Source organism: Mercenaria mercenaria, chromosome 15, assembly GCF_021730395.1.
Source record: "Mercenaria mercenaria strain notata chromosome 15, MADL_Memer_1, whole genome shotgun sequence".
Taxonomy (NCBI): Eukaryota; Metazoa; Mollusca; class Bivalvia; order Venerida; family Veneridae; genus Mercenaria; species Mercenaria mercenaria.
This window is the reverse complement of record NC_069375.1, coordinates 64,976,495-64,993,468: the sequence shown is the minus strand read 5'-3', so window position 1 is coordinate 64,993,468 and position 16,974 is coordinate 64,976,495.

Genomic DNA, 16,974 nt, shown 5'->3' with positions numbered 1-16,974 from the left:
AAACAAACAAAGGTATATACGTATTATCATACCCCATCACTTTTTTTTTCCTGAATGAATTGCACGCATTTGTCCTTTACGTTGGAAGAATTATCAACTCGAAGAAACTGTAATTCTTACAAATGATTTATTTGAACAGAGTGGTCCTGAAAGTCAAGTTGCTATTAAGGCCGGTCAAAACGGAAAGTTCTTCGTAACTTAGAATCAAACAGTTAGGAAATTGTACGCCTTTAGTGGGGCGAGCATAGCTGTATAAAACAAACTATGTGTCTATATTCTATACTACATGTATCTATTTAATAGAAATAATAACACTTTCACATGGGAGTCGGGGATGGGGGTTTGTACTTCTTAACATGAGGAATGTTTGAACGACGGATAAAATATCGGTCAGTCTCTATTGTATAAGTTTAGAAGCGGTTTCGACCGAGTTCCTGAAACCGATGTTATTGGTTTCCTTATCTCAGAAAATGATTCTTGCTTATATCTTTATTTCCCTTTATTTCACTTCACTTCTGAGACTTGTTATTATTTTACTTATTTTACAAAGTTTATAAAATACAAGTTTATTCATTCCGCAGAAATGCTCCTAACCCAGAGGTATACAATGGTAATGTATACAGTTTTGTCATATCATGTTATTCTTTAGGAACTTGGGGTCCATTGCATGTTATTTCAAGATAAAATTCTGCTCGAGCCTTTGCATCTTTGTCGTTACATAACTGAAATACGGTTGGAAAATGGCGTATTACCAAGACAAAATACTACAGTGCCCTTTCTTATAGATATGGTTGTATCATTTATCTACTTTGTCTTATTCTATCAGATAGGTGTGGTAGCTGAAAGTCGTGCAGATTCAGACGATAATCAAGGATGCAGCTCTGCTGTTCTGCGTCTGAAGAAGTTTGGACATCACATTATTCCAGTTATCCAGACATGTTTGGCGACGACGATGTGAAAAGACTCTATGCTGATGAATAAAATGCTAATGAGTTTTCCAACCAGCTGGCCAATGGAAGGTCGGTGGTTTTATCTGAGTGCCCGCTCTTGATGCAGTAATACACAGAAGGGAATGATGCAATAATACACAGAAGGGAACCTGGGGCCTTCCTCAAAGCTGGAAAATCGCCATATCACATATAATTGTTTCGTTGCGACGTTAAACCCAACAAAATAAATAAATCTTTCCTGTGTTTGTTTCTAATACAACTGCCACATTTGTATCAAAACAAAACGTATTTAAACGTTTTGACCTGAGATAAATTAATTTACAACACAGGAACATTTGTTGCTGATGACAATTTGCTGAGGGAAATATGGTAAATCTGTTTGGTTTTTTTTAAGTTAGAAAGAAGTGCCCAAAAGTAATGATTTACAGGTATAATTCCTTCAGTTAAAGGCAGGTTTTAGATCTTATTTCCAATACATGTAACTTTGACTGTGGTCTGAGTGACTGCCATAACTTTATTGGCGCTCAGTTTAAACATGATGTCCAAAAACTGAATAATAAATTTTGCACATACAGAAGTTTTAAACATTTTGATGTTGAAAATTTTAATCAAGACTTACTTTGTCATATTTCTGAATTAGACTGCCAAAAGAATGATGTGAATTTATTATATGATGATTTTAGCAGGACTTTTTTAGATGTAGCAAACAAGCATGCACCTTTGAAAAAGAAAAGGGTTTTGCAGAAGCCAGTACCATTCATGAATAAAACTTTGAAACAAGCTATTTATAAAAAAAGAATGTTTCTCAATAAATTTAAAAAGAATAAAACAACTAAAAACTGGGAAAATTTTAGAAAATATAGAAATCTAGTAACTAGCTTGAGAAGAAAATCATTAAATAAATACTTTATTGATAGATGTGTAGGGGCGTGCAAATCCGAAGATTTCTGGTCAACCGTAAAACCTTTCCTCACAAATAAAGGTTGTACTAAATCTTAAGGACACTATATTATTAGAAAAAGATAAACTTATTACTGATCAACAAGAAGTCTGCAAAGTTTTTAATGATTTTTTTGTAAATGTGGCTAGAGATATTGGTAATGACAATCTTATCCCAAATGAAGACCATCCAAGTATTGCTGCTATTTTAAATAATAAACCATGCCAATCAGAATTAATTTTTGAGCCAGTTACAGAAAATTTCATTTGTAAGCAAATCAATAAGTTAAACATAAAGAAAGCTACTGGAGCTGACCATTTATCTTCAAAACTTGTTAAACTGGCTGAACCAGTAATTTCGGGTCATCTTACTTTTCTGGTAAATAAATCCTTTTCAACTTCAGTTTTCCCCGATAGCTTGAAAATTGCCCAGGTGACACCACTGCATAAAAAGAAAAGTACACTAGAGAAAGGGAATTATCGCCCTGTCAGTATTCTACCAATTTTATCAAATATTTTTGAGAGAGCTATTAATACTCAAGTTGTAAACTTTTTTGAACAACATTTTAACATGTATTTATCCGCTTTTAGGTCAGGTTATGGGTGTCAAACGGCCCTTTTAAGAATAGTTGAAGATTGGAAACAAGCCTTAGATGAGAACAAATATGTAGCCTCAATTTTAATGGATCTTTCTAAAGCTTTTGATTGTCTACCACATGATTTACTGATTTTGAAACTTAAAGCATATGGTGTATCCGAAAATTCCCAAAAATTAATACAAAGTTATCTTAGTAATAGGAGTCAGTGCATTAAGTTAGGTCAATTTAGCAGTGATTTTAAAGACATCTATAAAGGAGTTCCTCAAGGTTCCATTTTAGGGCCGATTCTTTTCAACATCTTCATAAACGATATCTTTCATTTTGTACAAGTTAGTAAATTATATAATTATGCTGATGACAACACTCTGTCACATGCAGACCATGATATTAATACTGTTGTAACTACTTTGGAAAATGATAGCTTATCACTCATTAAATGGTTTTCAAATAATAAAATGCAGGCAAACCCAGACAAATTCCAAGCTATTGCTATTGGTAATAAGACAAAGAAATGTAATATTTCCTTCAATCTAGATGATAACATTATTCCATGTGATGAGGAAGTAAAACTATTAGGAGTAACTATAGATTTTAAACTTAATTTTCATTCTCATGTTTCAAGTATTTGCAAAAAAGCATCTAGGCAGTTGAATGTATTAAAACGCATTGGACATAATCTATGTAAATTAGGTAAACTTAACATTTATTACTCATTTATAATGTCAAATTTTAACTTCTGTCCATTGGCTTGGCATTTCTGCGGAGAAACTAACACTAAGAAAATAGAAAAAATACAAGAAAGGGCTTTACGTTTCATCTATAATGACTACTGTTCAGATTATGCAACTCTTCTAAATCAATCTCGGCTTCCATCTTTGAAAGTTAGGCGTCTAAGGACAATTGCTATTGAAACTTTTAAAATAATTAATAAACAGACTCCAGCTTATCTTCATGACCTTATAAATATTGATAATAAACCTTACTCTTTTAGGTATACAAACACTGCAGAAGTGCCACAGGTAAGGACAACAAGATATGGTAGCAACTCCTTCCGTTCTTGCGCTGCCAAGCTCTGGAACTCCTTTCCTCAACATTTTAGAGACGAGTCGAACCTAAATCAGTTCCGGAGCTTGATCAGTGCTTGGAACGGACAGAGTTGCCGCTGTTCTTGTTGTGCCAACAATGCATAACTGTTGCTACTGTATTTATGCCAATGCTTCTTATGTACTGCATGTCGTTTGTTTTGTTTACTGTTAACTTCAATACATAGCTTTCCAATTGCATACTTCAGCATGCCATTGTTTATTTGCTCTGCTAGCTTATAGTTGTGCTAGATACCAATTATATGCTTATGTATTTTGCAACCGGTAACTGCTTTGTTCTTTGCTTAGTTTGCATGTTTCTGTTTAAATTGTATATGATTTAGTTTGCATTTTTACAGAAACTATTTAATATATTACCTGAGAGATAGGTGCTAATCAGGTCTCTTTGAATCTGATTCAAGGTGATATTTGATTTTTGAAGACATTTTTTAGCTGGTGCACTCTTGTGCTTATATTAATTTTTTCAGAATTTTACTGATTAGATCTTAATTTATTTTTAGACTTTGGTCAAGATTAGCACAAACCTCTCAGCTTTTACATTGTATAATTTGAAGTCCTGCAGTTGTATTATGTATAATGTGCTTTTATGCTTGATAATTCATGTGCTTTTCTATGTGCTTATTTGTTTGTATTGTAATGTGACTGTTATTTGTTAAGTCGGCTAATAGCTATTCATAGCTAATGTTATTATTGTTTACAACCCGACTATAAATAAAAATTTGTATCTTGTATCTTGTATCTTGTATCTTGTATCGGTTTTCTCATCCTGAGTAGGTGGCATCAAAATCTACTTAAGCAAATGCCCGTATTTGAAAACATTACAATTTCGGTCTTTGCAAATTTATAAAGTTAGCTCTCTCTCTGACCATTTAACAGTGTAATAACTTTTAAGGACATTCAATCTTTCTTACCAATGATTATGGATGTCCGAATAAGAGCGATCCAAATGCGATTTTACTAGACCATTTTCTTGTAACTGGCTACCTCACCACATGAATCAGCGGTAGAGTGCGTACGCCTCGTCTGGAAGAACTCACGACCTCGCGATCCGTAGATCTGCACTCTTAGTATTGAGCTAACCGGTAGGGTTTTACTAGACAGAATTCCCAAAATAACAGATATAATACATATTAATATCAGAAAAATATTCTTACAACAAGTTCTTTCAATTCAATGATGCATTTTGAAATTCATTGAATGTAGTTCTAATATCTAACACTTTCAGTGATTTAGATCAAAATCAATCAGTTTGGGGTGTATGAGAACATTGGTGATGTCATTATCGGCTCTTGTAATGTTATTCTCTTATGCCATTATGTACCTTCTCGATCGGTTTTCAAGTAATAACAAACAGCTGCCAAAGATAAATTCAAATATATTATATTATGAAAGGGATAATTAATATATGAGCCGTGCCATGGGAAAACCAACATAGTGGGTGTGCGACCAGCATGGATCCAGACCAGCCTGCGCATCCGCGCAGTCTGGTCAGGCTCCATGCTGTTCGCTTTTAAAGCCTATTGGAATTGGAGAAACTGTTAGCGAACAGCATGGATCCTGACCAGACTGCGCGGATGCGCAGGCTGGTCTGGATCCATGCTGGTCGCACACCCACTATGTTGGTTTTCCCATGGCACGGCTCAATTATATTATTATTTTCTTTTAGTCATTATTTCATAAGTAGAGGTAAAATCTTTTAAAAGAACCAACTTAAGAATTTCTAAATTTCAAAACCCTGCTATTATTTGGAAATAGATCTACCACTTCAAAATCCATGTAAAACCTTTTTCACTCACCTGTATACATTGAAGTCTTGTTTTCAATTTTGCCCATAATTATTACCAGCTAGAGAAATTTCCCTAAAGTACTGTCATTCTACAGTGTTTAGCACTGAAAATTATTAATGTTAGTTCTACCACAAGTTCTGTATGATCTGTTAAAGAAATGTACCGTTCTGTTGTTTAGCAGGTATGACATTAAATGATTTTCTCTTTCTATTTTGTAACAGTTGACCTAGACACAAAGTATGTAGGTGTTCCGAAGTATGAATGTCCCTACGCATGCTTTGACTAATTCACAGGTACCGTACATTTCGGGTTATTTCTAACTTACCCGTTTTTCAACTTTCTGCTGGTCATATGGAAAGCTTGAACTTGAATAAGCATGCCCATATATAATATGCTGTGAATTTAGGAATTCGAATGTCCACCAACGGTCCTTTCTAGACACTTACTGTTTTTATATTTTTTTCAAATTGCCCTCAGATGTATTCAATATGCCCATAAAAATAAACCAGCGAAAGGCTATCGCTTTTACTAACTATGCATTACTACATACCTCTAAATGCACAAATTAATCTGAACATATTTAGTACACGCAGGCAACCTATAAACGGTCTTTCCTAATAGAGAAATCGCAGAAATTGAAATTATTTGTAAAAATGAAGTAAACACATACATGCATTACATATACAAGCGTCATAAAACCTTTCGTCCAACTTTATTACTTTATTATCCTCAGTCAGTCAAAATTATACTGACAGGGCTTATCAGTCCTAGAACTAATTTTCCTATAGTGCAGGACAAAATGCCATATCCGATATTACTTGTAATCAGGGTATATTTTCAGCATACCTTTTTATTCTGTTTTGATGTAACATATATTAACATGCCCTATACTAGTTCACTATGCTGCTGGATATATAACACAATAAACTATACAGAGTGTATTGAGTTTTATTTCTCGGTAAATACAGAGAGAAATTAACCAACTATACAAGCATTTCCGGAACACTCCTTCCTTTCCATTGACAAGTAATGTTTAAAACAGCTTGGTTTGCCATCTAAGAAAGGTGTTAGTTCTTCTAGCAACATTGGTTTGAAAATTAATGGAGAAGTTAGCTTTGATTTTTTAAATGTTGCTGAAAAATTCAATAGTTTTTATGTAACCGTTGCATCAAAATTAGTTGAAAAACTGCCAAGTAGTTGTTTTAAATATGGTAAATCATTTGTAAATAAATTTTATTTATCTAAAGGTATTTTTCCAAATAGTTTTTCATTTTCAGTTGTTTCTGAAAACAAGATTCTGAAGTATCTTAACAGACTCAGTGCTAATAAGGCTACTGGTTTAGATGGCATCCCCTGTAGGTTTTTAAGGGACAGTGCTTCAGTTATAGCCAGTCCTTTGACTCATATTATCAATCTTTCAATTATCCAGGGTTCTGTTCCCGATGATCTTAAGAATGCCCGGGTTATCCCTCTTTATAAGAAGAACGATAAATCCGATGTTGGTAACTATCGTCCTGTGTCTATTTTATGTATACTTTCCAAGATTTTTGAAAGGGTCATTTATGATCAAATGGAAGGTTACTTGAATGAGAAAAAAATTTCATACAGTTTTCAGTCGGGGTTAAGACGTGGATTTTCCACGGATATCTGTCTTATCCATCTTTCAGATTTTGTCAAGTTTCAAATGGATAAAGGTAACATGGTTGGAATGGTTCTGCTGGATTTACAGAAGGCGTTCGATACAGTTAATCATAGTATTTTGTTAATGAAACTGAATGCAATTGGCCTTAGGTCAGATGCTGTTCTCTGGTTCCAATCATGTCTTTCTGATAGACACCAGTTAGTTGCTGTTTCAGGTGTCCATTCCAATCGTGCCCCTGTAACCTGTGGGGTTCCCCAAGGTTCAATCCTTGGTCCCCTCTTATTTTTAATCTATGTCAATGATATGTCAGCTGTGGTCAAAAATAAGTTATTACTGTATGCTGATGACTCTGGAATTCTTGTATATGGTAAAAGTATAGCTGATATTGAGTCTAGTTTATTTATGGAAATGGAAAATGTAAGTGAATGGCTTATTGACAACAAGCTTTCACTCCATCTTGGTAAAACAGAGTCTATTCTCTTTGGGTCTAAGCCTAGGTTAAAGACACAAAATGCTTTAAATGTTTCTTGTAATGGTACAAACATTCAAGCAACCAGTTCAGTGAAGTATCTGGGTGCTACATTAGACCAAAATCTATCTGGTGATGAAATTGCACGTTCAGTGGTTACAAAGTCTAATGCTCGGTTAAAATTCCTTCATAGAAAGAACCAGTTCTTGGATCTTCATACTAAGAAGCTTTTGGTAATGTCTCTGATACAGTGTCATTTTGATTATGTATGCTCTAGTTGGTATCCAAGTTTGACCAAGTATTGGAAAAATAGGCTTCAAACTACTCAAAACAAAATGATCAGATTTGTTTTGAACATGGATAGTAGGTCTCATGTTGGGTCAGAGCAATTCAAGTCTCTAAATTGGTTGCCTGTATCAAAGAGTGTAGATCAGATAACTCTCTGTCATGTCCATAGAATAAAGTCAGGCACTGCACCGGAATATCTTAAGGAGCATTTTACATCCCATTTTCCAGCCCATGACCATTTTACCAGATCTAGAGTGTCTGCACTTCCATCATCAAATTCTTTTGATTCTAATTATTCCTTTGTTGATACTGGTCGGTTTTCTTTGCCAGAGAGGATGGGTAGCTTTGGTAGAAAGTCTTTTGCTTACAATGGGATTGTTTTGTGGAATGGTCTCCCTCAACATCTTAGGGATATTGAATCTTCTCATTCATTTAAGCTTGCCATCAAATCCTTTTTAATGCCTAATTGATTTTAATAGTCTTTTAGTTGTAGCATATTAAAATCTTTCAATTGATTTTAACAGACAATATAATTCTTATCTGTCATTTATAGTTTTTTATTTTTGCTGCTGTACTGATTTCATTTAAATGTAGCTATACTTACATTTTTAAAGTATAAATATTTTTATTTTCGTCAGAAGTAGTGAGTTTTCTATTTTGGCTGACAACTTTTTGATCATCTTATCCTTCACTGATCATTCCTCATGAAATATTATGTGATAAATCCTTTACTGTGATACATATATGTGATCTCAATTAGCTTTCATAAATTATTCAGTATTTAAGATTATGTATCTAGCTTTATTACTCAAAATATAACAGTTAAACATGACTTTCTGTGTCATGCCGCCAATAACAGGGACCACAATGGAAATAAGAGGAATCATTTCATCTTTTTTGTGTGTTATCCCTGGTATTGGTGAGCATTACATGGCTTTGTTGAGTAATATGATATAACTATCTAATGATTTGTTGGTTTGTCACTATGTAATATTTATTATGCATTGATTTGTCATTTGTTTTATCGCTATATTGCCATGTCATGTACACTTGTGCCAAATAAAACTTACTTACTTAAGTGTACATTGAAACATCCGACTGTCTCCATTGTCCTTTTGTCTGTTAATGCAGCATGTACTTTGTAATCTCCCTGCGGGAATCAAATTTGGAAAAATCAGCAGTATACAATTAAAGCATTGAGAATCATTATTCGATGACAGTATTAAAGATAATATCTTCTCTAAGGAAGAGTATAATAACAAGAATTGACTGATTTTATGTTTAACAGTTACTGACTGAAATATAACGGCAGATTATATCCTGACAACCACTCTGTATTTATTTCAATGATTTTTTTGCTTATCAATAACAATTTTCGATACGTCCAATACATAAAAGCGGTTTGTCTGAAATATACGATACTTTTGATGTCATTGGTTTTAAATGAGTTTATGAAACTTTAAAGCAATGTAATAGTGTAACAACAGCATGAAGGAAACGCCCCTAAAATGATAATATAATGGTAACAGTGTACTTTATTTTTCTGACATTGTTACGGTTTAATTTGCATTCGGCGATGTAATGGGTAAAGGCTATTGGCTTCATTGAAACTACAATGTATATTACATACAAAAAGTATTTTTAATTTCACATATTAGAATCGTAGTATCTTTTAATTCGTGGTCACTCATTTAAACATATGCAACTGCTCTTTATATCACCATCAAAATCTTATCTATGAACAAACAAAGTGTAGAAATTCCATTCCTTTCGGTAGGGGTAATGAATACTACAGCTGACAATTACACACTAGCTGCATGAAGTAAATCTTGACACTCCAAAAAGATTTTTTTTCTATTGTGGAAATGCTCGCTTTATTAACAATATTACGTAAATTTATCACATGTTTGACGTCGCGGGAGTGTCATAAAGCCATTAAATAAAAATGATAATACACTAGTGTAATAAAGCTTTGACGTCGATGTCATTTATAGTATCGAAGATGTTGGTCAAATTGTCTTATTATATAGTAAAAGAGAGTAGATTTTTTAATGTTTCGACCGGAAAGGCTATCATGTGATAAAAAGAATATTACATTTGTGACTTTCCACATTGAATTTATTAAAATCGTTGAATAAAATTGATAAAATGCTCGGCAGAGCCTCGCATTTTATTATTTTATTCAACTCGTTTAATAAATTCAATATGAAAAGACTTTCATGTAATATCCTTTATATAAAGTCCATCCGCTAAGTTAATTACAGAGAGCGAGTGCGCACATCTACGCATCGCGGAGTCGTGAGTTCGATCCCCGGGCGAGGCGTATGTTCTCTGTGACGACTTGTTAAGAGACATTATGTCTGAAATCACTCGTTCTCCACCGCTGATTCATGTGAAGAAGTTGGCATTTACTAGCGGAGAACAGGTATTTACTGGTACAAAATCAGGACACATTGGTAAGGTTAACTACCCGCCTTTACATAACTTGTAAAACGGCGTCAAACCCAAAACAAACAAAAACATGTTAATATGATGAATGCTTATTATTTTAATACATATAAGGTACTGATTCTAGTGAAAATATATTAATATGTAAATATAAAAACAAAACAATTGCATAAATATATTTGATTAATTGTTCAAACCTGTGTATTCACTAACACGGTGTCAATATTTCTGTTTTCTCGGACCATAGTGAGACGTTTGCAAAATATGTGATTTGATATTATTTTCGTAGGAAAGTTAATGAAAAACGGACTAAAATAAAAAACGTGGAAACTTCACAGGTCGCTCAACACGACAAAACGAAAATGTTGCAGGCTCGGTTTGATTGAGCCTGTTCATGGACGGTAGTGGAAATGCATGCTACCGTCCACGCCCTCTAGCCCCGGGTTGAGCAGAACTCAACATTTACACATGCTAAAAGTACAAAAAGCAATTTAGAGACATCCGCAGATGTATTCAAACGGCGGTGCACATGGAACCTTCAATGATACACGGGTTGTGGCGTGTAATTCCATGAAAAGCGGCGTTTGGTCCCCAGATAAAGTAATGTGTTTGCCCCAAACGAAAAACAAAAAAAGCAATGGGCAGAACTAAACAAACTGGAATTTAGAAAGGGGATCTTTAAACGTACTGCCAAAATAATTGAGGCAAAATCCGTTACGTTTGGGAACGGAAATGCTGTTGGATGATAACGAAAATCTCCTGTCGGCATTGGACATGCAGTTGGAAGTCTAGGTGAGTCATCTGTGTTGAGGCCAGGGATAATGAGCCTTAGATCCGTAATATCACATGCAGGGTATGTACTGAAATAATAGTTGATATACTGAAATAATGTTTGATATACTGAAATAATATTTAAAGTGTTTTACACAAATAAAATACATATCTATTGTAGCAGTTGCGTGCAACTAGATGAAACAGTAAATTTGAACGTAACTTAACTAACATTGAAAACTCAGTCTTAATGAAATCTGTGAAAAGATCCTTTGGATGCGTAGAATGCAACCAAAAAGAATAATAACTGACTCGGTTTGACTGAGTCTGTTTGTAAGTGGTAATAATAGATACTAATAGATGTGTTATAGAGTTCCGCTAAACCCGGTGCTAGGGGGCGTGATAGGTGTTGCACATTTCATTACGTCTTATGAACAACTCCTATCACGTCCCCTAGCACCGGGTTACGAGGAACTATATAATACATCTATTGAGTGGACTCCATGATCCCAAAGGACCAAAAAATAAAACAACACTTAATCAAAGTACGGAAAGACTGAGTCTTATACAAGGTTGTAATCAACTTCCCAGCAGCGATTATCTCCCTTAGAGCTTGATTAATCACAACCCTCACAATGACCACGTGGCCATGAAAATCACGTGACCGTTAGAAAGAAATTCTGGATTCGTAGGAGATTGTTTTCTTACTTGTATGTAACCTTTACTGCTATTGTTTATGTTAATGAGTCATATTCGTATTTATTATTCCTCACTTTTGTCAACAATGATAAAATCCCAGTACCCGAGAAAGAGATATTTTGACTATCAGAAACATTTTCAACCATTATGACACGTGACCAAGCGAAAGTGACGGTCAGGTCATGTGACCGCACTGATATTTTGAATGTTAGCCAAATCATGAAATGATTGCCTCCCTTGTACACATATAGTAATGACGTTACTATTCATTGTGTACACAGGCGATTACCGCACTAAAGATGAAACTAAATGAATACAAAACACCTTTTAAAAACTTTTTATGTGCTTAATTTTGTTCGGTATAATAAAATAAATATATGACAGCATGTGTGACATTGATATTGTCAACCCTCGAAACGGAATGTCACCACTCGGCTTTCGCCTCGGATTATATCACACACGCAGCTATATGATATTTGTATAATGTTCTCAGTCACTCTGCACGAGTATTTACACAAACCCTAAGCCCATATAGAGAGATATATGGGAGGTTGCGTCCGTTGGATGTAACTTTTCCTGTTCTATTTAGTCCTTGTTTTAACATAGTTTTAATATTTTATATGATAAGAATGACAGACACTTTGTATACATATAAGTTTTGCGACACAAAAACATATCAAGGTTAATGGCAAAACTAGATTTTCTGATTATTTAAATTATCTCTGTGATAATGAAACACTTAGGCAAGGTAGAAACGATATCGCTACAAAAACATTCACTCTCCAACACATTCAATGATGGCACAGAACAATAAGCATATTTTGCATGATTGAAATAATAAGATAATGCGTTATCCAGAATTCATATCGTTGTGCCAGAAGTAAGACGTCCGGTAAATTAAACCGCGCCGTCAAAGGTAAATCCCTTTTGTAAACGTGAAATGTAAACATTCGAAGCATCGTAATTATATATCTTACCATTTATAATGAAGCACGCAAGGAAAGCTCACATAACCACCTGAAATCTTTCTGAACATCGTAATATTTAGTTCAAAGTTGTCGTTGTCAAATGGCCGAAGGATCATAATATCATAGGACAGTGTAAAATTCCCAGGAATAATGACTGGATCAGGCGTCAGTTTAACATTTGAGAACCTGATGGCGGTGTTTCCGCTGCTGGCTGGAATTAATGTTACAGATGTGTTCATATGAAAACTTCTGTTTCTGACAACATATATTTGTATTTAACTGATTAAAAAGAAACCTAGTACAAAGTTTGTTTTGAATATGTCATTTGTTTTCGTACTGATATCTGAAAGAAATCTACGAATTTTTATTATCGTTATAAGCAAAAACAAAAAAGCTAGACAGAATTATTGATGTACTAGTATTTGCACATTTTCATGTTTTATATTCATTACTTTTACTAAATGCAATGTGTCGGTGTGACGTTAAACCCAACAAAATGAATAAAAAAAAAGATAAAAAGTACTCGTGTATAGTCCAATGAACATCGCAGGGTACAAAAGTAATATAGATTTTACATTAGAAACAAAATCAAAATGTGTTGTTGGTAAAAAGTAATTCGTGAGTCATGTATTTTATTGACGTTATGATATTGCTTAGTTGTATTATATATGAACTTAGACAAAAACCCAATTTTCTTGCCAATAATTATTCAAAAGTAGACAGGCGATTTATATAAGGCGTCGTGCAATAATAGATGCTTGTATTAGTGTGTGTCCAGTAATTGAGCGGTGATTTATACATAGAGTCACTTAAATACAAATATCATTATATATATATTATATATATGCCCAATAATTTCATGTATATACTTGCTTGTTACTATGACAGATGCTGGAATCGAAGTTATTTGACAATTCACTTCACTGTTAAAATGTATAGCGGACAGCTTTTAGACATTAGTTTGTTAACGATTGTTTTCGAAATGCTACAATAAGAAAGAAATATAAATCAGTTAAGTTTCGTAATACGAGTTACACAAAATTACAAACATTACATTGATACCAAGAAGGGTAAAAATGAGAACATAACATATTACTTACAACAAGTTTCAAAAGAAAACTGAAAGTCAGTATTTTGCACAGTTGTCGTACACAGTACAGCAACAACAACAAAAAAATAAACATTTAACTGAAGACTAATTTAATTAAAGTTTTATCAATGTCAACAAGTTTATCTGTACTATGTTAAGCTTGCTTGCTATCTGTTCACCTACACTTTGGTCAAGGTTTAATATTGTTTTAGTCAAAAGAATTGACTGCCAACTTAATTTTGCAAACTCCAATTAATTGTGACAAATACGAAATACAAACTAGAAATGATACATTAATTTTCTTCTCAGGACCTCTCATGCACACAGACGCTCCTTAAGGTCCTAATCTAAATAATAAAATTGTTTCGGGCTTAGTCTATATAAAACTCCTACTGCTTACGACTGCTGAAAATCACAGTAAACTATATTATGAAGCTGATAATTTTATTTCATGTAATTTTAATATTACTGAGACTAAAATAATTTGCACTTTATTTGTAAATGGTCCCATGACCAGTCTTATTTCAAGAGTTGACTTTAAAGCATGTCGTGATGAGATTGAATCAAATGGTGTTTAAGCTAAAATGCAGCTTCCGATGTCAATACAGCTTGGAAAAATAACATTAAAGACATTATTGATACCTGTATTAAATTTTATAGATTAACTTGACACCCCCTCCCCCCCCCCACTCCCCCGCCCCCTTGACCTTGGTATACTTTTCGACATTTAAAGACTGAGATCCAGGAATCCAGGAAATCCTTATTAACCTTTACCCTGCTAAATTCTAAAATGGACTGGTCCATTATTCAGTTTGGGCAGTACCACTTATGATTCACAGGGGTGTTCACTGAAAATTTACTGACTGAACGCGGATGTGCAGGTTGATCTTGGTCTGCACTTGTCGCATAGACAGAATCACCTGCCGCCAACAGACTAAGGATTTATTCACTGACGATATAGTAGCTAATAGTATAACTATCAGCTGACGTCTTCATTATATAGCAATTTCATCCTACCTTCATGCGAAATAAATGGCAAAATCAAGCGGTATTATAATGTTTGCCGGCCTTTTTGTAATTCTTTTGATTAAAAAACGACACCATAAAAGATTCTACTCACTCTCTGTACGTTAGGATAAGTACAAAAGCATTAAGGAGCTAAGCTGGAGCACAACTGCCTATTATTATAAAAAGACAGTAGATGCAAAGTGTAATACAAAGTGCTGTTTATGAACTTATACAATTACTGTTGATTAACTAATGACAAATGCATATCTCTCCATCATACTGGAACGACGTTATTGATTTATTGATTCGTGATATATTCATTTTTAAGCTTTTCACCAAATTTAGTAAGTACACTTTTTGGAAATCAATTCATTAAACATAAAAACAAATCTCTGTTTAAAAATGATTTTAGCAGTAGCATTACAACAGTAAAATATATTTTGAATTTGCAAGCACTTACATATATCAACGACATTAACTTATATAACAAGGCAGTCTAAAAGACAGCTAAATCCCCCGCCGCTGTGAAAGGGTTAAAAAAAGTCCTTCAAGGGGTTTAGGAAATACAGAGCGGACACAAAATGGAAGGCTCAAACGTTTGACCTTGAGTTGTGACCTTGGCCTTGAGCCGACATGGCTGACTTATAAGCTCTGCACATTGTGTTGATGAGGTGATCATGTCGTCCAAGTTTCATGAAAATCCTTCAAGGGGTTTAGGAGATACAGAGCTGACACAAAATGTTACGGACATACTGAAGGACGGACAGACGGAGACTATTCCTATAGCCCCCTTACACTCGTGGCTGGGGAATAATAAACTCAAACATAGAGAAAAAGTAGATATCGAATTCCAATCAAATAGAAATGTTATTCTTAAGCTGTATATTACGGCTCTAAAACCTGCGCGATATATTCAGACTTCAATATCACATTATTATAATCAAACAAAAGCACAGAAGATATCTAACTTAAAGTGTTCAGACGCATGAACACAAAGATCAACAACATAAAATTTCAATGCGACTATAAATGGTATGGAAACAATTTTTTGTGTTAACCAAAATGAATGGAAAAAATGCATGGAACAACTTGCATTTGTGTTTTCCTTCTTGAAAAGCATACAGTTAAGTTCAAATCCTTTGCATACGGAGAGTACTTCCATGTCAATGTATATAAAGAAAACTCTATTTCAGTTTTAAGGCTACTTTCAACCCGTTTGTTTCTTCAGCATTATTTCGTCGGTCTACCCTTACTTGGACTCAGTTTTGTTGTATTCTTTGGTCAGTTTGGATCATGGACTCCATTTAATCTGTCTATATAGTAGAGTACTGCCTAAGTCGGTGATGGGGGGCTCGAGGAAGTTTTCTATTTCATTTCCTCTCATGAACAGGCTCAATCAAATTAAGTCAGCTATATTGATGCTTGGTTGCGTTCTTGTCTTCCTATAGATTTCATGATTTAGTAAATTCTATGCATTAACTTGGTTTTTGAATAAACGCTGGCTTTGTAAGAGTTCATTTTAAGATTACCATCACTATTTACATTCCCGCTCGAAATTCCAAGAAAGAATATTGCCATGTAACTCTTAATGAAAAGCAGTACTACTAAGCGGCGAAATTCTGCAAAGACCCATACAGACGAATGGAACGTTAATAAAACAGTTCAGAATGCAGTAAATGTTACTTTATTTGACTAGAAATAAAAATGCTACGTAGTTGCAGTTGTATTACTGTAGTATCTCACTTTCTATTGCACTTAATTTAATAATTAATAATATATGTATTAATCAATTAAAAACTGTACACGTGTTTTCATTGAATTGGTTCGTATTATCAGATTTTTGAAAAGTGCTGACATTATGTCTGTTATAAATACTACAGGTGTTTCTGCAATAAAACTTGTGCCAGTTTCTGGGTTGATAATGTGGGTGTTTGTCGGGAAGGCAATTAATTAAACATAGACAAACAATTTATTTTTAAAGCCAAATTCAATACGAATCCGAAGCTCTTACATTGTATTTCTGCTGACGGAGCTGTTATATTGTGTTGTCCTAGGGCTTCTACTTCTGGTAAGCAAAGATAGCGGATTTTGATCACCTGTTGAGCCAAACATCATGTAATACAGCTGGCAATTTACAGACATCCTAAATCACTAGTAAATTTCTGAGATAAAATTAACATCAATTATTTTGACTCAATGGATTTACTAACTAC